Here is a 24,442-nt window from a genome sequence, read left to right as displayed (position 1 = left end):
AAGAGATAGGGTGATAAAGGGTCACATTTCCTCAATCATTTCTTTATTAGAAAACAATTTCCACGCGTGCCATTCCATTTAACATTTGTCTAAACCTAACTAATTGCTTGCATAATGATTTTGATTAAGTCATTTGGCAACCTAATTTTCTTAAGTGTATCCGAAATAAATCTCCAGTTCAATCTATCATAAGTTTTTGCTAGTCCACTTTTATCGTAAATTATCTCATTTTCCTAGTGATTTTAGACATGCTATGAAACAACTCTTGATCTACAACAATAATACTCTCGTTTATACTCCTACAACGAATGAATCCAATCTGATTTGGAGAAACAATGTAAAACAATCCTTGATACAATTCACAATAACTTTGATCTTTTAGAGCGTATTTCAAAGAGGTATGGGGTGGAATTGGTTAACAAATTCAGGTCTTAAAAATTAAAGAAATATTTATGTAATTGACTGCAGTGCAGCTACCTCCTATGGTTTGTTCCACGCCTTTTGAATAAACACGCAATTTTTTAAAATTTTGACTAGATAGATTTTTTTAAGTACATGAACACTACTTGGCAGCACTAGCATGTCATTGTAAAAATTCCTAGTTTTGCAAGATAGTATGAATATATACACGTCAATGATATATAATTATGGATTACCTCTAAACCATATGATAAATTTTCCATCTTAGATAAAACTATATCCCATTTATATACAAATGATAATCTTGTTACCGGCGGCGATCGAAATGCTTCGCTCAAGTTCATCAATAGGTTGGGGCTACTGGGACTACCCTCAAAAGAGGATAAAGATCGGTGAAGTAACTATTTGATTTCATAACTCATTATTTATAATAAATTTAATTAACTTATCATTATATATATATATATATATATATATATATATATATATATATTATATATATATATATATAAATCAATTCATGTGTAGGTGTCAAGAAAATAATCGTTTCAAGACTTAAAAAATATAAAAAATTTACTTGATAAAATTTTTATACTTTACTAATATAAAGTTAAGACTAATAAAATTTTGTCTAAAATTAATAGACTCTCAACAAATATATATATTATAAACTTTAAAAGAATTTGTCTTCAATTTGATTTAAGGATCTAGAATTTTTTAGATCACAATTCAAATGTATTTTACTAGAATGAAACCTTCTCAACCGACTCTTTTCTTTACCAGAAGTACACTGTCTAGAATTTTCAATATCAAACCGTACACATCATGTAAAATTGACTAAAAAAATAAATATTTTTTTTCATCAATTGGACTCCTAGAGGTCCAATCATATCATAATTCATAGGTTTCAACTAGAAATGTTCCTTCTCAATTGACTAATTACTTCACTGAAAGAGTAGCGACTAGATTTTTTAATATAAGACCTTAAACATTGTGTAAAGTGGACTACATAAAAAAAAACTCCATAAGTTCATCAATAAGACTCCCGGAGGTCCACCATCACCTTCGCAAATCACAATTCATGTGTCTTACACTAGAAGGGGCCATACTCAACCGACTATTTCGTTCACTAGAAGAGCACCGCCTAGAATTTTCAATATTGAACCGTCTACATCGCGTAAAATGGACTAAGAAACAAACAAATTCAAAATTTTCACCATTCAGACTCCAATAGGTCTACCACCACCTTCCTTATTCATAACTCACAAGTCTTCCACTAGAATGTGTCCTTCTCAATTGACTCTTTCATTTACTAGAATAGCACTGTTTAGAATTTTCTATATCAAACCGTACAATTCCATGCATGAGTTTGTCATTGAGAATCGATGAAGGTTTGTGGGTATTTGATCTTTCAGTTTGTACAGTTTCTCCATGACTCCTTGATTCTCCTCTGATGGGGATGAAGAGAGAATTTATGATAATCCATTTTGCGTTTTCTACAAATGGGGACCATAACCCCTATAAGTAACCTTAAGGTTATTTCTTAGTTTTCAATATTATAATTTTGTCCCTCATCAAATTAGATATTGACTTATGATATCTACACATTAATCTTACCTTTCATGATATTTATGCTTTTAGCCATAACTTATTATTAATTAGACCACTACAACTTTGACTAATTACATAATGACCCTAACACATGTAATATTATAACCGTGACCCAAAAATTCTAACAATCTCTCACTTGTCACATATGTAATCATATACATGTGTTAGACTTTTTAAGCTCAAAATTCATCATTATATTCCTTAAGCATATCCAAATTATCTCGTCCACTAGTTATTCCAATATACATAATCAAGGTGACTTTCGTTATATCGGTCATAACTAAACTCATCAATGATCGGTAATAGTGGCACAACTAAATGACATATATCTATCATGAAATGTGCAAAATGAAAATCACATGAAGTTGGTTTGTATATGTCGATTTTCAACTGGTCCTACTTTACTTTAGTGAGATCAATCAATAACTTTATTATACAAAATGTAAATTATAGAATATCAAATTTTATTAATTAGAAAATATCCAAAATCATAACATGCATACATAATACCAAAGACAAAACATAAAATTCATAATCGACTAACTCCCATTAAACCAAAGACTCCTCTAACGGGTAAAACACCCATGCAAGCAATGTGCTCATGAAAGACCTTGGGTGGAAGACCTTTTGTAAGAGGAACTGCTATCATGGAGTTTGTCCCTAAGTTTTCTATGAAAATCTGTCCACTTTGTACCCTTTCCTTAACAACTAGGAACTTGATGTCAATATGTTTTGACTTGGTCGAACTCCTATTATTGTTGGAATACTGATGCGTGCTTTTCGCAAGTATACGAACGCGTCAGAGTAATATAAAAGATTGTCGAATCCACAGAGATCAAGTGTCAATCTATCGTTATCTATTGTTATGGTGTTTATCAAAGGCAATCAAAATAGGTGTTTTTAGAGTGTGCAATGGAAAGTAAAGTATTGAATAAAGTTCAATTAATAAAGACAGGGTCGAATGTAATTCACATAATAAATTAATAATCCAAGTACTTGCTAATAGAACTACTTATGGGCAATGTTTCCTACTTTGAAAAGAACCAATTTAACGGGAACTGTCGCTTTCGCATATTCAGAACCGAGTTGTACTCCCTAATCAAACCCTCTTATTGTCACTTATAAAAAGACGCGGATTGCGTTAGAGTAGTAAACCTATTTTTAAGAAATATAGTATCTTGACTAAGTTGAAAAGTATTTTAACCTGGATTTCTTAACCAAAAGAGGTTCTCACGAACCAGACTCTAAACTTATAAACGCGTCCGAAAATAGTTTTAAAATCTACTTTCTTCTTAAATTAAGACTCCTAATGAACTAAACAAAGCGCTTTCGCTATTTTTGAAAATAGTTAAAAACAATTAAGTTTAAATATACGTTGGACGGCTTTCGATCTTACCCAACGGAAATTAAGTGCGGGAAAACTTAAGTTGAAAGTTAAAATAGCCCTTAAGTGTTTCTACGAACAATTGCACGGATTATCGGTTCAATTACGATCCTTACATTCTAACCTTTCAGATTTAGTTAGACATGGTAAAGTAAAGGTGCATTAATTTAAATAAAAGTAAAGCGAGTGCGGAAGGTAAATAAAAGTAAAGCGAGTGCGAGAAATAAATAAAGTAAATTGCGAGTGCAGAAAATAAATAAAAGTAAAGTGCGAGTGCGAGAAATAAATAAAGTAAAGCGAGTGCGAGAAATAAATAAAGTAAAGCGAGTGCGAGAAATAAATAAAGTAAAGCGAGTGCGAGAAATAAATAAAGTAAAGTGCGAGTGCGAGAAATAAATAAAGTAAAGCGAGTGCGGGAAATAAAATAGATAAAGGCAAAGTAATAAAAACCTGCTCCAATCGGAGGGTTGAATAAAATGCAAAGCGGAAATGAAAATGGCGGCAGGATTAACTTCCTTCCAAAGTGCTCCAAACTCGATTACAGACTCGATCACAAAACTCGATTACACAATTGTGGTAACACCCCAATGCAAAGCGATTACCACTTTAAAATACTGAATATATGCCTAAGTGAAACAAAGTTTGCTTCTAAGTTTGGATGATTGAAAAAGTGATTTCGAGTATCTATTTATAGGAGAGTAAAATGATGGAAATGACAAGGATGCCCTTCAACTTGAAAATGGGAGGGAAAACTTTTCCTCTTGTGGCGTCCGCCACAAGGCCAATCTGAGGCGCCTTAGTGGAAGTAGTGGGGAACGTGGCAGTTGAGGGAAGTTGAGTTGGGACACGTCATGGCAGGGTCTATGGCGCCAGCCACAGTGGGAGCCACAAGTACAAAATGCTGAATTTTAGGGTTTTTAGCTCTTTTTCACTCCTTTTCTCGATCGGGGCTCCGATTAAAGTAAAAACCTGAAAACAAAGAGAAACATAGTAGTAACACAACAAAATGACAATAAAACTACTAAAATGTGTAACACCCTTCTAAATACCCCAAATTATTATAATTAAAATAATAACATATCAATCATCAGAGTAATTATGCCCCGAAGGGTGTCACACAATCATTTCACAAAATTATCAGAATACCCTGTCATGCTCATTTATTTAAATCAAAATAAGGTTCTTTTGCATAATTCGCAGCGGAATCAAATTCAACATCAATGTAAAACATGTAACATCACATGTAATTTAGTTCAACAACAACTACAATAATAATCAAAGTGTTCCCTCCCGATGTTACATCTATCAGAGCATGACCCATAAGAACTACTCTAGACTCCAAGCATTAGCTTCTACTCGACTCATTTCTCGTTACCTGAAAATAGGTTGTAAGGGTGAGTTCCTCAATCAATATAATAAGCATTATAGAACAACATGTAATGCTAAGTAAATAACACATCAATTCACCCTAACCAGACTACGCATTCAGCAACGGCAATATCCGTCCAAACATCATATTCAACAATAATATATATCATATGTAAAATCCTCAAACCATATTCAACACCAACAACGCAACACAACGATTTACTCACTAATTCCTCACAATGGGAATTAGCTACAGCCCCAAAGGCTATGCCATGCATTCATTATGCAATGAGACTCCATGAAATGCGGTACCGACTCTTCTCGAACATATAGTTCAAGCTCACCGATCCCTCCAGATACGGCTACTGAGCTCACTAGTCCCACTCATTGAGATCTAATGCCCCACTCACTAATTCCTCACCATGGGAATTAGCTACAGCCCCAAAGGCTAGACTATGCACACTAATCATCTAGTATGCAAACATCAACAACGATTCACAACTCACTAATTCCTCACCATGGGAATCAGCTACAGCCCCAAAGGCTAAACTACGCATGCTAATCACCTAGCAATACAACATCAACAACAACTCAAGAATAGACACATGCTCGCACTCTACGCCATCGAATAGTCTATTCACAACTGCATACATTCACAACATCATGCATAATATATACATTCACCGCATCATATACATCAACAATATTTCATCACATAAGCATGTCAGATTATGCCAAACAACCACTACAATATTAGTACATTCTAATATTACATCTCCTGCTCAAAACAGCGGGAATTAATCCCTATCACACCATAGGCAACATAGGCCAACCCTCACATAGGTACACAACAATTAAAACAACAATTTTTCCATTCTGTTACAGCGTTAACCGGTTAACGCCCTGGGTTAACCGTTTAACGCAGCACAACACGCCTTCTGTCTCAATTTTTAACAGTGTTAACCGGTTAACGCCCTGGGTTAACCGGTTAACGCAGCACAAACAGCCAAAAATCAGAAATGACAACAGTGTTAACCGGTTAACACCCTGGGTTAACCGGTTAACGCAGACAAAACAGCACATATTCATAATCCAACACAGTGTTAACCGGTTAACACCCTGGGTTAACCGGTTAACGCAAGACAGAAGCTGTTCCTGCGCTAACTCCAGGCAGAATGCAGAATTCTCCGCATTTTCCGCCGTTGGAGGACTTCCGGACCTCCGAATCCGATTCCGTAAAAAGCTATACGATCGGAAAATTACAACAGACTCAATTACCGATTTAATTTCAACTTCTAACACGGTTCATCTAACAAATTTTCAGCATTCACAATTCCCTATTAGGGTCGAATTAACAGCTTATTACTACCCATCACATATTCTCCCATAATACCCATTAATCGAGATAAACCCCCTTACCTTAACAATCCGGCAAAATCTTTGAGCTTCAAGTTTTCGTTCTCCAACCTTTGCTCTTCAGCTCCTCTTCTCTGCCCTTTTTTCCCTTTTCTCTCACGATGCTTCTCTGTTCTGTTTTCACGTGAAATGCTTTTCCAAAATGAGAACTTTTCCTTATTCCAACATATATATATTTTCCAAAATAATAACAAAATTTCTAATTATTCAATTAAATTAATAATTACATTATTAACTCAATTTAAATAATTATTTTATTATTATCGGGGTGTTACAACTCTCCCCCACTAAAAGAGTTTTCGTCCTCGAAAACATACCTCAAGCGAACAACTCTGGATAAGACTCCTTCATCTTACTCTCCAGTTCCCAAGTCACGTTGCCACCTGCTGGTCCTCCCCAAGCTACCTTCACCAAGGCAATCTCTTTACCCCGCAACTGCTTCAACTCTCGATCCTCGATCCTCATAGGTGATGTTTCAACAGTCAGGTTATCTCTCACCTGTACATCATCTACTTGGACAACATGCGACGGATCATGAATGTATCTCCTCAACTGAGACACATGAAAAACCTCATGCAAATTCGCAAGCGACGGCGGTAAAGCGATACGATAGGCTACCTCTCCTATCCTCTCCAAAATCTGATAAGGACCAATGAATCGAGGTGTTAACTTCTTCGACTTCAAGGCTCGACCAACACCAGTTATCGGAGTAACACGAAGAAACACATGATCTCCCTCTTGGAACTCAAGTGACTTCCTCCTCGTGTCATGATAACTCTTCTGACGACTCTGAGCAATTCTCATCTTATCCTGAATCATCTTAATCTTTTCCGTAGTTTGTTGAACAATCTCCGGTCCAACCACAGCACTCTCACCGGACTCATACCAACATAAAGGTGTCCGACATCTCCTACCATACAAAGCTTCAAACGGTGCCATACCAATGCTCGAATGAAAACTATTGTTGTAGGTAAACTCAATCAAAGGCAAATAACAATCCCAAGCACCTCCTTTTTCCAGAACACAAGCTCTCAAAAGGTCCTCTAACGACTGAATCGTCCTCTCAGTCTGACCATCAGTCTGCGGATGATATGCAGAACTCAATCTCAGTTTAGTTCCCAAAGCCTTCTGCAAACCTTCCCAGAACTTCGATGTAAATCTAGGATCTCTGTCCGAAACAATACTCGACGGAATACCATGCAAGCTTACAATCTTCTCAATATACAACTCGGCTAATCTCTCTAATGGATAATCCATTCTGATCGGAATGAAATGAGCCGACTTTGTCAACCTGTCCACAATCACCCAAATGGCTTCAAAATTCTTATTTGTCCTCGGCAAACCAGAAACAAAATCCATACTGATACTATCCCACTTCCACTCTGGAATAGCCAACGGTTGCATTAGCCCAGACGGCTTCTGATGCTCAATCTTCGACTTCTGACAAGTCAAACAGGAATACACAAAACTTGCAATTTCTCTTTTCATTCCCGGCCACCAAAATAATCTTTTCAAATCATGATACATCTTCGTAGCTCCAGGATGGATACTTAAGCCACTACGATGTCCCTCCTCAAGAATACTCTTCTTAAGCTCAGTAACATCCGGAATACACACCCGACTACCAAATTTCAAAACACCATTCTCATCAACTCTGAATTCACCACCTTGGCCTTGATTCACTAAAGTCAACTTATCAACCAAAAGCATATCAGATTTCTGACCCTCTCTGATCTCCTCCAGAATACCACTTGTTAATTTCAACATTCCCAATTTAACACTATTGTGAGTACTCTCACACACCAAACTCAAGTCTCTAAACTGCTCAATCAAATCCAATTCCCTAACCATTAACATAGACATATGTAATGATTTCCGACTCAATGCATCAGCCACTACATTTGCTTTACCCGGATGGTAATTCAAACCAAAGTCATAATCCTTCAGAAACTCTAACCATCTCCTTTGTCTCATATTCAGCTCTTTCTGATCAAACAAATACTTTAAACTCTTATGGTCACTGAAAACCTCAAATCTTGATCCATACAAGTAATGCCTCTACAACTTCAGAACAAATACCACAGCTGCCAACTCTAAATCGTGTGTAGGATAGTTCCTCTCATGAATTCTCAGCTGTCTCGAAGCATAAGCTATAACCTGCTTATTCTGCATCAACACACCACCTAAACCCAACAATGAAGCATCACAATAAACCTCAAATAATTCCGACGAACTCGGTAATATCAGAATAGGAGCAGTAGTCAACCTTCTCTTTAACTCTTGGAAACCTTCTTCACATTTTGAGTCCCAAACAAATGCTTGCCCCTTTCTAGTCAACATCGTCAACGGTAACGCCAACTTAGAAAATCCCTCAATGAACTTCCTATAATAACCAGCCAAACCAAGGAAACTTCGAATCTCAGCAACAGACTTCGGAGCTTCCCACTTAGATACCGCTTCTATCTTAGAAGGATCAACAGCAACACCACCTCTTGAAATCACATGGCCAAGAAAACTAACCTCTTCTAACCAAAATTCACACTTCGACAGTTTAGCAAATAACTGCTTTTCTCGCAGCACTCCTAAAACCACTCTCAAATGCTCAGCATGCTCTTCTTCAGATTTCGAATACACCAAAATGTCATCAATAAACACCACAACAAACTGATCCAAGTACGGATGGAAAATCCTATTCATGTACTCCATAAATACTCCAGGCGCATTAGTCACACCAAAGGCATTACAGAATACTCATAATGTCCATACCTTGTTCTGAAAGCAGTCTTCTGAATATCCTCAGTTTTCACACGTATCTGATGATACCCAGATCTCAAATCTATCTTGCTGAACACACTCGCACCAACCAACTGATCCATCAAATCATCAATCCTCGGCAAAGGATACCGATTCTTGATCGTCACTTTATTCAGTTGCCTGTAGTCCACACACAACCTCATAGTACCTTCTTTCTTCTTAACCAACAACACTGGTGCACCCCACGGTGACACACTCGGACGAATAAATTTCTTATCCAACAAATCTTCCAACTGACTTTTCAATTCAGCTAACTCAACAGCAGACATACGGTACGGAGCCATCGATATCGGTCTAGTACCAGGTACCAAATCAATCGAGAACTCAACTTCACGTTCTGGCGGTAATTCATTCACTTCTTCCGGAAACACATCAGGAAAGTCACACACCACTGCTAGATCACGAATCACCAGTTTATCTTTAGCCTCCAAAGTCGCTAACAGCATAAACAACTCTGCCCCATCTGCTACTTCCTCATTCACTTGCCTTGCTGATAGAAACAAACTCTTTCCTTCCTCAACCTCAGGAAATATCACAGTCTTATCAAAACAGTTGATATAAACTCGGTTAAACACCAACCAGTTCATACCCAAGATAACGTCAATCTGCACTAATGGAAGACACACAAGGTCTATCCCAAAATCTCTACCAAAAATATTCAAAGGACAACTCAAACAAACCGAAGTAGTAGTCACTGAACCCTTTGCAGGAGTATCAATCACCATACTTCCACGCATCTCAGACATCTCTAACTTAAGCTTCACAGCGCAATCCACAGATATAAAAGAATGAGTAGCACCTGTGTCAATAATAGCTATAAGAGGAAAGCCATTAATATAACACGTACCTCTGATCAAACGATCATCTGCAGAAGTCTCAGAACCCGATAAAGCAAAAACCTTGCCTCCCGACTGATTCTCTTTCTTCGGCTTAGGACACTGTGGACTGATATGACCCACTTCTCCACAGTTGAAACAAGTCACAGTCTTCAATCGGCACTCTGCAGCCAAGTGACCACCTTTCCCACACTTGAAACACTTCATCTCAGCACTGGTACACTCATGAACACGATGTCCAGCCCGACCACATCTATAACACTTAACAGGAGCACTAGAGTCTCCCCCACTAGGCCTCTTCATCCCACTCTGCCTCTGAAAACCTTTGCCAGCTGCATACGGTTTTCCGCGATCAATCTGATTTTTACCTTTCCTATCAACCCTCTGCTGATAGCTCTCAGCTCTGGCCTTGGAATCCTGTTCAAAAATCCTGCAACAGTCAACCAAATCAGAAAACACTCTAATCCTCTGATATCCAATCGCCTGCTTGATCTCGGGACGCAACCCATTCTCAAACTTCACACACTTCGAAAATTCTCCAGCAGCCTCATTATAGGGAGTATAGTACTTTGACAGCTCTGTGAACTTCGCAGCATACTCAGTAACCGACCTGTTACCCTGCTTCAATTCCAAAAACTCTATCTCTTTCTTTCCTCTGACATCTTCTGGAAAATACTTCCTCAGGAACCTCTCTCTGAATACAGCCCAAGTGATCTCAGCATTCCCAGCGGTTTCCAACTCAGTGCGGGTAGCAACCCACCAATCATCAGCCTCTTCTGACAGCATATGCGTACCGAACCTGACCTTCTGGTTATCGGCACACTCAGTCACTCGGAAGATTCTCTCGATCTCCTTCAACCACTTCTGAGCACCATCTGGATCGTATGCTCCCTTGAACATTGGAGGGTTGTTCTTCTGGAACTCACTCAGTTGACGAGCAGCTCCCATTCCCATAACATTCTGATTTCCTCCAAGCACTCCAGCTAGCATACCCAGAGCCTCAGCAATTGCAGCATCATCTCTACCTCTTCCAGCCATCTCTATTCTGAAAACCCAAACAAACTAAAACAATAAGTACTGATAGGGTTACACAACACCTATCCCGTACAGGGGAAACAGAATAATTACGACTCGACACGACCGACTATGCTCTGATACCACTAATGTAACACCCTTCTAAATACCCCAAATTATTATAATTAAAATAATAACATATCAATCATCAGAGTAATTATGCCCCGAAGGGTGTCACACAATCATTTCACAAAATTATCAGAATACCCTGTCATGCTCATTTATTTAAATCAAAATAAGGTTCTTTTGCATAATTCGCAGCGGAATCAAATTCAACATCAATGTAAAACATGTAACATCACATGTAATTTAGTTCAACAACAACTACAATAATAATCAAAGTGTTCCCTCCCGATGTTACATCTATCAGAGCATGACCCATAAGAACTACTCTAGACTCCAAGCATTAGCTTCTACTCGACTCATTTCTCGTTACCTGAAAAATAGGTTGTAAGGGTGAGTTCCTCAATCAATATAATAAGCATTATAGAACAACATGTAATGCTAAGTAAATAACACATCAATTCACCCTAACCAGACTACGCATTCAGCAACGGCAATATCCGTCCAAACATCATATTCAACAATAATATATATCATATGTAAAATCCTCAAACCATATTCAACACCAACAACGCAACACAACGATTTACTCACTAATTCCTCACAATGGGAATTAGCTACAGCCCCAAAGGCTATGCCATGCATTCATTATGCAATGAGACTCCATGAAATGCGGTACCGACTCTTCTCGAACATATAGTTCAAGCTCACCGATCCCTCCAGATACGGCTACTGAGCTCACTAGTCCCACTCATTGAGATCTAATGCCCCACTCACTAATTCCTCACCATGGGAATTAGCTACAGCCCCAAAGGCTAGACTATGCACACTAATCATCTAGTATGCAAACATCAACAACGATTCACAACTCACTAATTCCTCACCATGGGAATCAGCTACAGCCCCAAAGGCTAAACTACGCATGCTAATCACCTAGCAATACAACATCAACAACAACTCAAGAATAGACACATGCTCGCACTCTACGCCATCGAATAGTCTATTCACAACTGCATACATTCACAACATCATGCATAATATATACATTCACCGCATCATATACATCAACAATATTTCATCACATAAGCATGTCAGATTATGCCAAACAACCACTACAATATTAGTACATTCTAATATTACATCTCCTGCTCAAAACAGCGGGAATTAATCCCTATCACACCATAGGCAACATAGGCCAACCCTCACATAGGTACACAACAATTAAAACAACAATTTTTCCATTCTGTTACAGCGTTAACCGGTTAACGCCCTGGGTTAACCGGTTAACGCAGCACAACACGCCTTCTGTCTCAATTTTTAACAGTGTTAACCGGTTAACGCCCTGGGTTAACCGGTTAACGCAGCACAAACAGCCAAAAATCAGAAATGACAACAGTGTTAACCGGTTAACACCCTGGGTTAACCGGTTAACGCAGACAAAACAGCACATATTCATAATCCAACACAGTGTTAACCGGTTAACACCCTGGGTTAACCGGTTAACGCAAGACAGAAGCTGTTCCTGCGCTAACTCTAGGCAGAATGCAGAATTCTCCGCATTTTCCGCCGTTGGAGGACTTCCGGACCTCCGAATCCGATTCCGTAAAAAGCTATACGATCGGAAAATTACAACAGACTCAATTACCGATTTAATTTCAACTTCTAACACGGTTCATCTAACAAATTTTCAGCATTCACAATTCCCTATTAGGGTCGAATTAACAGCTTATTACTACCCATCACATATTCTCCCATAATACCCATTAATCGAGATAAACCCCCCTTACCTTAACAATCCGGCAAAATCTTTGAGCTTCAAGTTTTCGTTCTCCAACCTTTGCTCTTCAGCTCCTCTTCTCTGCCCTTTTTTCCCTTTTCTCTCACGATGCTTCTCTGTTCTGTTTTCACGTGAAATGCTTTTCCAAAATGAGAACCTTTCCTTATTCCAACATATATATATTTTCCAAAATAATAACAAAATTTCTAATTATTCAATTAAATTAATAATTACATTATTAACTCAATTTAAATAATTATTTTATTATTATCGGGGTGTTACAAAATGCATGCGAAATCGGAGTCGAAAATACGGTGAATTTCAGTGTTATCAAACTCTTCCACACTTAAACCTTTGCTTGTCCTCAAGCAAAACATTAAAAAGCTCATAAAAGAAAAACTGGTGTAAACGAGTGCTTCAGGTTAAAAGATTTCTAAGTTCAAGTCGGGATGCAGTGATAGGTACTAACTGAGTGAACTAAGGGTATCATGATGACACTAATCCGCAATTACGGACATAAACTTCATTCCTATATTAACCAACCCATATTATCCCACAATACCTAGGCCTGCCTCTTCATCTCTTTTTATGTCCTTTTCATTCAGGCGCAATCACATTAAGCCCGTTATCCGTACATGTTTCATAGTAGAGTGACATGTTAGTGATTATGACCTAAACATGAGGTTTCTGGCACATAAATCTGTGTAAACCCTTTTATTTGACCGAACTGTAGTTGTGGGGGATCGGATCGTAATCCGCACTACCGAGTTCAGTGCCAGATACCTCTGAACCAACTAACAACGGGTAAGTTTTTCTTTTTCTTTTTGTAGCAAATTTTTACAATTCTTTGGTTTAAATGACTTTGTGAGGGTCACCTATATCGGAGTTGCCTTTTTGCTTTTTTTGTTTGTTTTTTGTTTTGCTGGATCATTCACTTATTTGCCTCGGTCCCCTACGTAGAGGATGCGTAGGCCGGAGCTGACTGCTGAGATAAACTACCGAGGACTTATATTGAAATGATGATTAAGGCCATGGTATATGGGGTTTCGGGAATGATTCCTATATTTACGAAGCTTATGGTGCTAAAACAGATACTGATGTTTCGCAAAGTTCTCCCAAGTCACCGCATCCTTACTCAAAACCTGTCTTTAAAACCTGAAAACTTTCGGAATAACATTGTTTTCTTTTGCAAAAAAATTCGGTGGGGCTAAAGGTATGGGGAGATTAGATTGTACTAAAGATACACTATATTTGGTGACTTGTCAAACTCATGCATTATCTAAGACACTTAAACTAAAAAGCAAAATAAACAACTAAAAGGCAATAAAAATAAACAAACTATCTAAAAACAGCAAAGAAAAGCGATAAAGAAAAGACGAGAAAAGCAATAAAGAAAAGACGATGGAGTCTCCTCCCACACTTAAATCGAACATTGTCCCCAATGTTTTGAAATAAGATAAGGGAAGAGTTACCTGACAACCTACTGCTGACCACTAGTGCCCTTGCCATCCTGAGGTGGACGACGGGATCGGGTACGACGATGATCTCTCTGATCCATCCTCGCTTGTAAGGCATCCTGAGCGGTCCTCACCTCTCGAAGGTTACCCAAAATGGAACCTTGAGTGGCTTCGATGAGTGCCATGTGTCGCTGGTGGTATTGTTGCTGACAGGCTTATGTATTTGTAATCGTTTGCAGGGACTGTAAAACAGTGTCGTAGGACCTGTCTGTCCTCCGCTGTGATTCTTGCATGAAGCTCATGTTATTCTCCAGTTGTTGTTGGATGGTAGAGAGTAGGTCGTCACGCCTTTGCTCTCTAGCCATGTGGTCACGCCACATCTCCTCTGTAATATAAAAGCCAGGAGCGGTACCTGCATAAGAAGAAGATGGTGCGGTGTGTGGTGGTGAAGTATGATGGGGGGACACATCAGGTACGGGAGATCCCTCTCTCCGATCATATTCATCATCAGTGTCATGTCCCGCCTCATCAGGAATGTTAGGAGGAAGAGGACCCAAAACGGGTGAAGCATCTAAAGCGTAGCTCCAATTCTTTTCATCTTGTACATCTGTACGTCTAGTGCATGGTAAAACAATAGATGGAATAGCTACACCATGCACCATAAGCACATAGCCTCCTTCTTTCCTCAATCGGCACAATTTCATGTCTCTCGGAAATTTTAGGTTAATTGTGCGAGGAGGTAAGGGGTCTAGGGTAGCTATCTCATTGTTCAGGTTAAGCGCCCGAGCAATAGACGTAATCAATCCTCCGAAAGAAATCGGTCCCGCTTTATTTAAAGTTAAAGTCATATGAGCAAGCATGAACGGGACCGAATTAATTCGTCTATTTGTGAGGCTTCCTTGAAAAAATAGAAGCTCTCTAGCATTAACTTTATTTGGATTCTCCCGGCCAAAAATAGTACATGCCAATAGATATCTAAAAACTCTGATGGCCGGGTTATGGATAGTCGAAGCAAGAACTCCCTCAAAAGAATTTATGGAAGTGTTTGACAGTCTCTGCCAGAAGAAGAACACCTCAACTGACCAATCCAAATCCAAAGGGGCCTCACAAATAGCACCGTCCCCATGAGGGATTCCTAACAAGCCTGCTAGTTCATCGGTACTGAATTCATATTCAACAGCAAACATTCTAAATCTGACAGTACCAACTGTGCTAGCAGTGTTAGGATTGACAATATAGATTAAAGAACTCAAAAATTCAATTGTCAATCGCTCATAGGTAGGTTCTTTGTTTGAAAAGAAATTATGCAAACCTAAGTTATCTAATAAATGAAATATGCTATGATAGATACCTAAAGTGTAGAGACAGTTTTCGTCAACACACCTTGTCGGGAGGATCTCCCGATTTTGCGACCGTTCGAAGATTTTCCTTTGCCTATCTTCTGGTTTCCCTCCTCGAAGAATGAATCCATTAAACTCCATTGTGTAGCTCTTGAAATGTGACGAATAAGATGAAGTGGAATGTGAAAAGGTTGGAATTTTACGAAATCCGACACACGAAAATGAAAATGGAAATCGGGATAATGATTTGTATGGTGTGAGGATGAGAAAGGTGTGAGCTTTTTGTAGGTTCAAGGACGTTTTTGCAAGGTGAAAAAATGGGTTTGGAAGGTTGTAAGGTGTGAAAATGGTGAAGAAATGGAGTCTACCCCGAGCTTTTACAGACGCTGTGGCGGGCGCCACAGGGTCTATGGCGGGCGCCACAAGGCAAAATCTGGCTGGGTCGGATTTTGGTCCTTTGGCTTGGGCTTCTCTTTGTCTTTTGGCTTGAGGGGTCCTGATAGAATTTGTCTTGTAATGTTCCTAGTATCATTGGCTTGCATAATTTTATAAAAGTAAAAATAAAAATAAAACAAAATTTAAATATTAGACTAATAAATAAATAAACAACTAAAATAAAAAATGCAAATAAAACAAACATAAGACATATATATATATATATATATATATATATATATATATATAAATAGGAATATCAATGTATAGCCATAGTTTATATAATATTCCAAATGCGATGATATAAAATGAGTTATGTAAATACGAGAAATATAAAAAAGAGATAAAATAAGATGAAATGGTGAGATCATATAGTAGGGATGTCGTCTTCCTGAGTGGATCCACGGAGCATGGTTACCTCCTGCCTGAGCTCGGCGATCTCCTGATATAAACAGTCGGCTTCGATAGCGTGGGTGAGATCAGATACTCCCATCTGTAAAGTGAGGTCAGCCACCTCCTGTCTAAGCTCTGCAATCTCTCTACGACACTCTGCAATCTGGGTGCGGATGTCTGGGGTCTGCAATGATATATTGTTAGAGAAAACAATGATCCTGGGAGAAGGTGGTGTAGGCATGTACTCAACAATGGGTGGTGATCTCGGCTCCTCGACGGTCTCTCCCTGACCCTCCAGAGCATAACTCCAATTCGCTGGGTCATGCACACTAGTCATCATAGGATCAGGAAGTGTGAAATAATGAATAGCCTCGCTGTCGACTAGCAATCAGAACTGACATGGGTGGAAAGAGGCTTTCCTCATCAACCCTCTGGTCAAACAGAAGTCGATGTCCATGGTAATGTATCTATAGTAGGTTCGGAGATGTAACAGCTTGCGAGATAGACCTAAAGCGAAAGCAATCTGTGTAATGATCCCGCCCACATGGATGACTCCTTCGGTCGATCTGGAGACACCGCTGAGACCACATAACAAAAAGTTCCCACATGCTACTGGGCGAGACTGGGATGCACAAAATAGTAGGAAGATCTCCTCTTCACTCAGTAATGTCTCAGCATCCGGTCTTCCTAGGAAGGAATGTGTCAATATCATCTGGAAGTATCTAAAGGCAGGGTTATGTATAACATGAGACAGCTGCGTAGACGGATCCTGTCTTCCACCACCCGATATATCACTCCAAAACTTCTCCACCTCCTTACCCAGAAAATATCCCATAGGTGTCTCCAGGATAGCATCAGGAGTGGTCTGGAAACCCAATAGGTCGCCGAACTCTTTCTGGATGAAAGAGTACTCAACTCCAAAGAGCCTGAAAGCAGCGTACCCATCTGGTCCAGAGTATGGGTCATAGTCGAATGAACTCAGGAACTCCAATGTCAGGTTCCTGTAGGTGTTACTCAAGTCGTCAGCAAACTCGTCCCAGTGAAGCTGATGGCTAAGGAATCGGATACTCGGCTCAATGCCCAGTGCCTCCATACAATGCTAATCAGGATAACGTGTGGGTGCCATAGGGCGCTGATAAAGAGCGATGTAGCGCTCTCTGTGAGCATCATCTCTATAGGCTACGTGGATATCGTCGAAATCCTGCATCCTGTAAAAGTTAGGAAAGTGATCCTGAAAATACAAACCATTCAAATTTTTAGTCTCGATGAAAAATAAAAATAAAATAAAATAAAATAAATGCGAAAAAGTAAAATGAAAAAAAACCATGGGTTGCCTCCCACGCAGCGCTTGTTTAACGTCATTAGCTTGACGATTAGAATTTATACACCTGTAGTAGTAGGAATTGGTGGATCAATCAGAGTGTGGCTTGAGTAGTATGCTGGAATGTCTCCTCCTTCGTAGAGCTTCAGTCTTTGTCCATTTACAATGAATGGACTACAGGTTTCGTTCTTGATTTCTACGGCTCCGGATCTCAGAATCTTGGATACTTCGAAGGGGCCAGTCCATCTTGAGCGTAGCTTTCCAGGGAAGAGTCGTAACCTAGAGTTGAAAAGGAGAACAGGATCGCCTACATTGAAGTTTTTCTTTACTATTCTTTTGTCGTGATAGGCTTTTGTCCTCTCTTTGTATATTTTTGCATTCTCGTAGGAAGATTGCCTAAGTTCTTCTAGTTTATGAATGTCTAGGGTACACTTTTCTCCAGCGGCTAGGTAGTCTAAATTCAAAGTTTTAATGGCCCAATAAGCCTTATGCTTTAATTCGAACGGTAAGTGACAGGGTTTTCCATAGACTAGTTGGTAAGGAGTAGTTCCTATAGGGGTTTTGAAAGCGGTTCTATAGGCCCATAATGCTTCTTGAAGCTTCTGAGACCAGTCTCTCCTAGAAATAGAAACAATTTTCTCTAGGATTTGTTTTATCTCCCTATTGGATACTTCTACTTGGCCACTAGTTTGTGGATGGTATGGTGTTGCTACTCTATGCCTAACTCCATATTTACTTAAAAGTTTGTCAAATATCCTTGATATGAAGTGTGATCCTCCGTCGCTTATGACTAAGCGTGGTGTTCCAAATCTGGGGAATATATAGTTTTTAAACAGTTTAATCACAACCCTAGTGTCGTTTGTGGGTTCAGTTATAACTTCAATTCACTTAGACACATAGTCTACAGCTACTAAGATATACCTGTTTTCTAAGGATGGTGGGAAAGGTCCCATGAAATCTATACCCCATACGTCGAAGAGTTCTACTTCCTGAATGTTTCTTAGAGGCATTTCATCACGCCTTGAAATGTTTCCAGTGCGTTGACATCTATCACATTTGACAATGCAAGCGTAGACATCACGCCACATGATAGGCTAGAATAGGCCAGCTTGAAGAATCTTGGTGTATGTCTTAGAGGTGCTCGCATGTCCACCATAGGGTGCAGAATGACAATGCTCAATAATACTATTTACCTCTTCTTCCGGAACACAACGGCGAAAAATGCCATCTTTACCCCTTTTGAAAAGGAGCGGTTCGTCCCAATAGAAGTTTCTCACATCGTGGAAGAATTTCTTCTTGCGGTGGTAGTCAAGATCAGGGGGTACTATATCAGCAGCTAGGTAACTAACAAAGTATGCATACCAGGGTATGTTACTTATTGCTAAGGAATTTTGAGAGTGCTCATCATGGCCTAGGTTATTATCTTCAATGGTTTCTAGTCTAGCTATCAGTCTATCATAGGCGAAATCATCATTTATGGGTACTAGTTCAGGTTTTAGATGTTCTAGCCTAGAAAGGTGATCGGCTACTACATTTTCAGTGCCTTTTTGATCTCTTATATCTAAATCAAACTCTTGTAGTAATAGAATCCATCGGAGTAACCTGGACTTGGCATCTTTTTTACTTAATAGGTAACAAATGGCAGCATGATCGGTGTAAACTATAATTTTTACTCCTACTAGATAAGATCTAAATTTGTCTATAGCAAAAACTACAGCGAGTAATTCTTTTTCAGTTGTTGCGTAGTTAAGTTGGGCAGCATCTAGGGTTCTACTGGCATAATAAATTGCATGTATTTTTTTTCTTTCCTTTGTCCTAGAACGGCTCCAACTGCATAATCACTAGCATCACACATTATCTCAAAAGGTTCTGACTAATCAGGTGGTTTCATAATGGGTGCTGATACTAACGCTTGCTTTAAAAGATTAAATGCTTCATTGCATTTTCCATCGAAAATGAATTCAGCATCTTTCATTAAAAGTACAGTTAAAGGTTTAGTTATTTTGGAGAAGTCCTTGATAAAACGCCGGTAGAATCCAGCGTGTCCAAGAAAGCTTCGGACTTCTCTGATGGTTTTTGGTGGTTTTAGGTGTTCTGTAACTTCTATTTTAGCTCTATCTACCTCTATACCTTTTTCGGAAACTATATGTCCTAAAACAATTCCTTCGATTACCATGAAATGACACTTTTCCCAGTTTAGCACGAGGTTTACCTCCACGCATCTCTCCAGGATTTTCTCAAGGTTAGTAAGGCAATTGTGGAAATCAAATCCGCAAACTGAGAAATCATCCATAAACACTTCCATAGTACCATCTAGGTAGTCTGCAAAGATGGACATCATGCAACATTGGAAAGTAGTTGGGGCATTACAGAGGCCGAATGGCATTCGTCTGTAGGCAAAAGTTCCATAAGGGCATGTAAAGGTAGTTTTTTCTTGATCTTCGGGGTGAATATGTATTAGGAAGAATCCTGAGTATCCATCTAGATGGCAGAAGTAAGAGTGTCTGGCTAGACGCTCCAACATCTGGTCTATAAATGGTAAAGGGAAATGATCCTTCCTGGTTGCTTTATTTAATTTTCTATAATCTATACACATCCGCCATCCTCCTTCTAAATGTTTTGCTACATGTTCGCCTTTATCGTTCTGCACGACTGTGATGCCTCCCTTTTTAGGTACTACATGCACAGGGCTCACCCACTTACTATCCGAGATCTGATAGATTATACCTGCCTCAAGTAACTTAAGAACTTCCTTTTTAACAACATTACTCATTATAGGGTTTATTCTTCTCTGATGTTCTCTGGAGGGTTTTGAATCTTCTTCGAGCGAAATCCGATGCATGCATACGGATGGGCTTATACCTTTCAGGTCAGAGATATTATATCCTAAGGCTGAGGGATATCTTCGTAAAACGTCTAAAAGTTGGTTCGTTTCCTCTTGGCTCAAGGTAGCACTGACTATAACTAGACGGTTCATCTTTTCATCGAGGAACTCATATCTCAGGTTCTTAGGCAGTTCCTTAAGTTCTAAGGTTGGTTTCTTAGGGCATGGCATAGGATCTGGAGTAAGGGATAAACATTCGTAAAGGTTATCATCGATGTAGGGTTTCTTAAAGTCATCATCTTCCATTATGAGGGTTGATGGTAACTTAATTGTTTTTATAATTTCTTCTTGTTCTAATTCTCTAACACATTCATCAATGATATCTAAGGCATAACACGCGTCTCCCATCACAGATGCCATAAGAAATTTCGAAAGTATAAATTCTATTTTCTCGTCACCTACCTCAAATGTCAACTTTCCTTTCTTGACATCTATTATGGCTCCTGCGGTCGATAAGAATGGTCTACCTAGAAGGATTGGTATATCATTGTCCTCTTTGATGTCCATGACAACAAAGTCAGTAGGGATAAATAACTGACCTATCCTAACAGGAACATCTTCTAAGATTCCTATCGGATACTTAACAGATCTATCGGCTAACTGAAGTGACATCTTAGTGGGCTGTAATTCTCCTAAGTTTAACCTCTCACAAACTGCTAAAGGCATTAAGCTCACACTAGCTCCTAAGTCTAGAAAAGCTTTTTTGATGGCATGACTTCCCAAGAGACAAGGAATGGAGAAATTTCTAGGATCTTTATCTTTTTTGGCTAATTTATTCTCGGAAATAGCATTACATTCCAAAGGCTTCGGATCGTCAAGTCTACGTTTGTTGGTAAGGATGTCTTTGAGAAACTTTGCATAAGAAGGTATTTGGGTGATGGATTCTATGAAAGGGATTTCTACATGAAGTTTTTCTATAACTTTAATAAATTTTTGATACTGTTTATTGATCTGGGTTTGTTTGAGTCTTTGCGGATATGGTATAGGTGGTTTATATGGCGGGGGTGGTACATAAGTTTTGTCTTTAGGTTTTTCTCCTTTTCCTCGACCTTCCTGTTTTTCAGATTCCTCTAGTTCCTTTACTTCGTCCGGGGATTTGGTATTTTCCGCAGAAGTTTCAGGTTCACTCAATCTTGGGTTTGGTGGCTCATCATAAGCGTTCCCACTTCGTAGGGTAATGGCATTGGCTTGTCCTATCGGATTCTGTTAAGGTTGTCCAGGGAACTGTCCTCCAGGTGTGGTCTGAGGGGCTTGGTTTAAAGCTACTTGAGAGATTTGGGTTTCAAGCATCTTAGTATGAGTAACTATTTGGTCAACCTTGGTTCCTAACTGAGTAATCAATTCGTTAACATGAATGTTCTGGTTCATGAACTCCTTGTTTTGTTGGGTTTGAGCGGTGATAAAATTTTCCATAATTTTCTCAAGGCTCGGCTTTGGTGGCACAGGTTGATTTGATCTTGGGGCTTGATAACTAGGTCTCAGAGGTGCATTATTTTGGATTGGGTTATTGTTTTTATAGGAGAAGTTCGGGTGATTCCTCCATCCAGGGTTATAGGTATTCGAATATGGGTTCCCTTGGGTGTAGTTCACTTGCTCAGAGTGGGTTTCGTTTAATAGACTGCATTCTGCAGATTGGTGTCCTTTGGTCCCACATATCTCACAATCCGACGAAACTACGGCTACAGTATTCGGGTTTATGCATATATGCTCGACCTTAAGGGCTAATGCGTCCATTTTAGCTTGCATCATGTCTATAGAGCTTAGTTCATGCACTCCTCCTTGGGCTTCCTTCTTCTCAATTGTCGCTCGTTCGACTCCCCATGATTGATGGATTTGAGCCATATCTTCAATGAGGGCACTAACTTCAGGGTAAGGTTTGTTCATCAGAGCGCTGCCTGCGGCAGCCTCGATGGGCATCTTGGTGTTATAGTGAAGTCCATTATAGAAGGTTTGAATGATTAACAAATTTTCTAAACCATGATGTGGGCATGCTCGTAACAACTCTTTATATCTCTCCCAAGCTTTGAACAACGATTCTCCTTGGTTTTGGGTAAATCTAGTTATATGGTTTCGAAGAACGGCAGTCTTACTTGGGGTAAAATATCTAGCAAGAAATACTTTTCTAAGGTTATCCCAAGTCGTAATAGAATTGGGTGGAAAGGAATCTAACCATGATAGGGCTTTGTCTCTGAGGGAAAAAGGGAATAATCTTAAACGTATTGCCTCAGGAGAAGCTCCATTAGTTTTAAAAGTGTCTGCTAATTGAAGAAATATTTTTAAATGTTGGTTTGGGTTCTCAGTAGCGAGACATGCGAATTGTCTCTGTTGCACTAGTTGCAACAGGGATGGTTTAAGTTCGAAATTATTAGCTGGGATGGTTGGGTTTACTATACTAGAACTAGGTTCTTCGTTGGATGGTTGAGCAAAGTCCTTAAGAGGTCTTTGGTTTTGATCTTCGACCATAGATCTCTTAATTCTATGAAAGAATAAACGTGCGCGAGCGTAACGTTCAAGTTCCGCCAGAGGGTATACTAAGCTTAAACTTCCGGTGCTGCGAGTTCTTCGCATTGACCGGCGAGTAAAAGCCTAAGTCTAAACGATATAACAACAGGCAAATGAAATTTGATGAAATTGATCCCCGACAACGGCGCCAAAAACTTGATGCGTGCTTTTCGCAAGTATACGCACGCGTTAGAGTAATATAAAAGATTGTCGAATCCACAGAGACCAAGTGTCAATCTATCATTATCTATTGTTATTGTGTTTATCAAAGACAATCAAATTAGGTGTTTTTAGAGTGTGCAATGGAAAGTAAAGTATTGAATAAAGTTCAATTAATAAAGACAGGGTCGAATGTAATTCACATAATCAATTAATAATCCAAGTACTTGCTAATAGAACTACTTATGGGCAATGTTTCCTAGTTTGAAAAGAACCAATTTAACGAGAACTGTCGCTTTCGTGTATTCAAAACCGATTTGTACTCCCTAATCAAACCCTCTTATTGTCACTTATAAAAAGGCGCGCATTGCGTTAGAGTAGTAAACCTATTTTTAAGAAATATAGTATCTTGACTAAGTTGAAAAGTATTTTAACTTGGATTTCTTAACCAAAAGAGGTTCTCACGAACCAGACTCTAAACTGATAAACGCGTCCGAAAATAGTTTTAAAATCTCCTTTCTTCTTAAATTAAGACTCCTAATGAACTAAACAAAGCGCTTTCGCTATTTTTGAAATAGTTAAAAACAATTAAGTTTAAATAGACGTTGGACGGCTTTCGATCTTACCCAACGGAAATTAAATGCGGGAAAACTTAAGTTGAAAGTTAAAATAGCCCTTAAGTGTTTCTATGAACAATTGTACGGATTATCGGTTCAATTACGATCCTTACATTCTAACCTTTTAGATTTAGTTAGACATGGTAAAGTAAAGGTGCATTAATTTAAATAAAAGTAAAGCGAGTGCGGAAGGTAAATAAAAGTAAAGCGAGTGCGAGAAATAAATAAAGTAAATTGCGAGTGCAGAAAATAAATAAAAGTAAAGTGCGAGTGCGAGAAATAAATAAAGTAAAGCGAGTGCGAGAAATAAATAAAGTAAAGCGAGTGCGAGAAATAAATAAAGTAAAGTGCGAGTGCGAGAAATAAATAAAGTAAAGCGAGTGCGGGAAATAAAATAGATAAAGGCAAAGTAATAAAAACCTGCTCCAATCAGAGGGTTGAATAAAATGCAAAGCGGAAATGAAAATGGCGGCAGAATTAACTTCCTTCCAAAGTGCTCCAAACTCGATTACAGACTCGATCACAAAACTCGATTACACAATTGTGGTAACGCCCTAATGCGAAGCGATTA

The 24,442-nt window shown here is 38.9% G+C and overlaps 1 non-coding gene across 1 annotated transcript; it reads left to right on the top strand.

Moving 5' to 3' along the window:
- Window positions 1-22,565: 22,565 nt before the first annotated feature.
- On the top strand, window positions 22,566-22,672 carry LOC127116270 (small nucleolar RNA R71). The gene has a single exon (XR_007801230.1). It is a non-coding gene; the product is annotated as a small nucleolar RNA R71 (small nucleolar RNA).
- The last annotated feature ends 1,770 nt before the right edge of the window (window positions 22,673-24,442 follow it).

The sequence above is a fragment of the Lathyrus oleraceus genome, chromosome 1 (assembly GCF_024323335.1).
Source record: "Lathyrus oleraceus cultivar Zhongwan6 chromosome 1, CAAS_Psat_ZW6_1.0, whole genome shotgun sequence".
Taxonomy (NCBI): Eukaryota; Viridiplantae; Streptophyta; class Magnoliopsida; order Fabales; family Fabaceae; genus Lathyrus; species Lathyrus oleraceus.
Note: the sequence above shows the minus strand (reverse complement) of the source record. Positions and strands in the feature narration are given on the sequence as shown.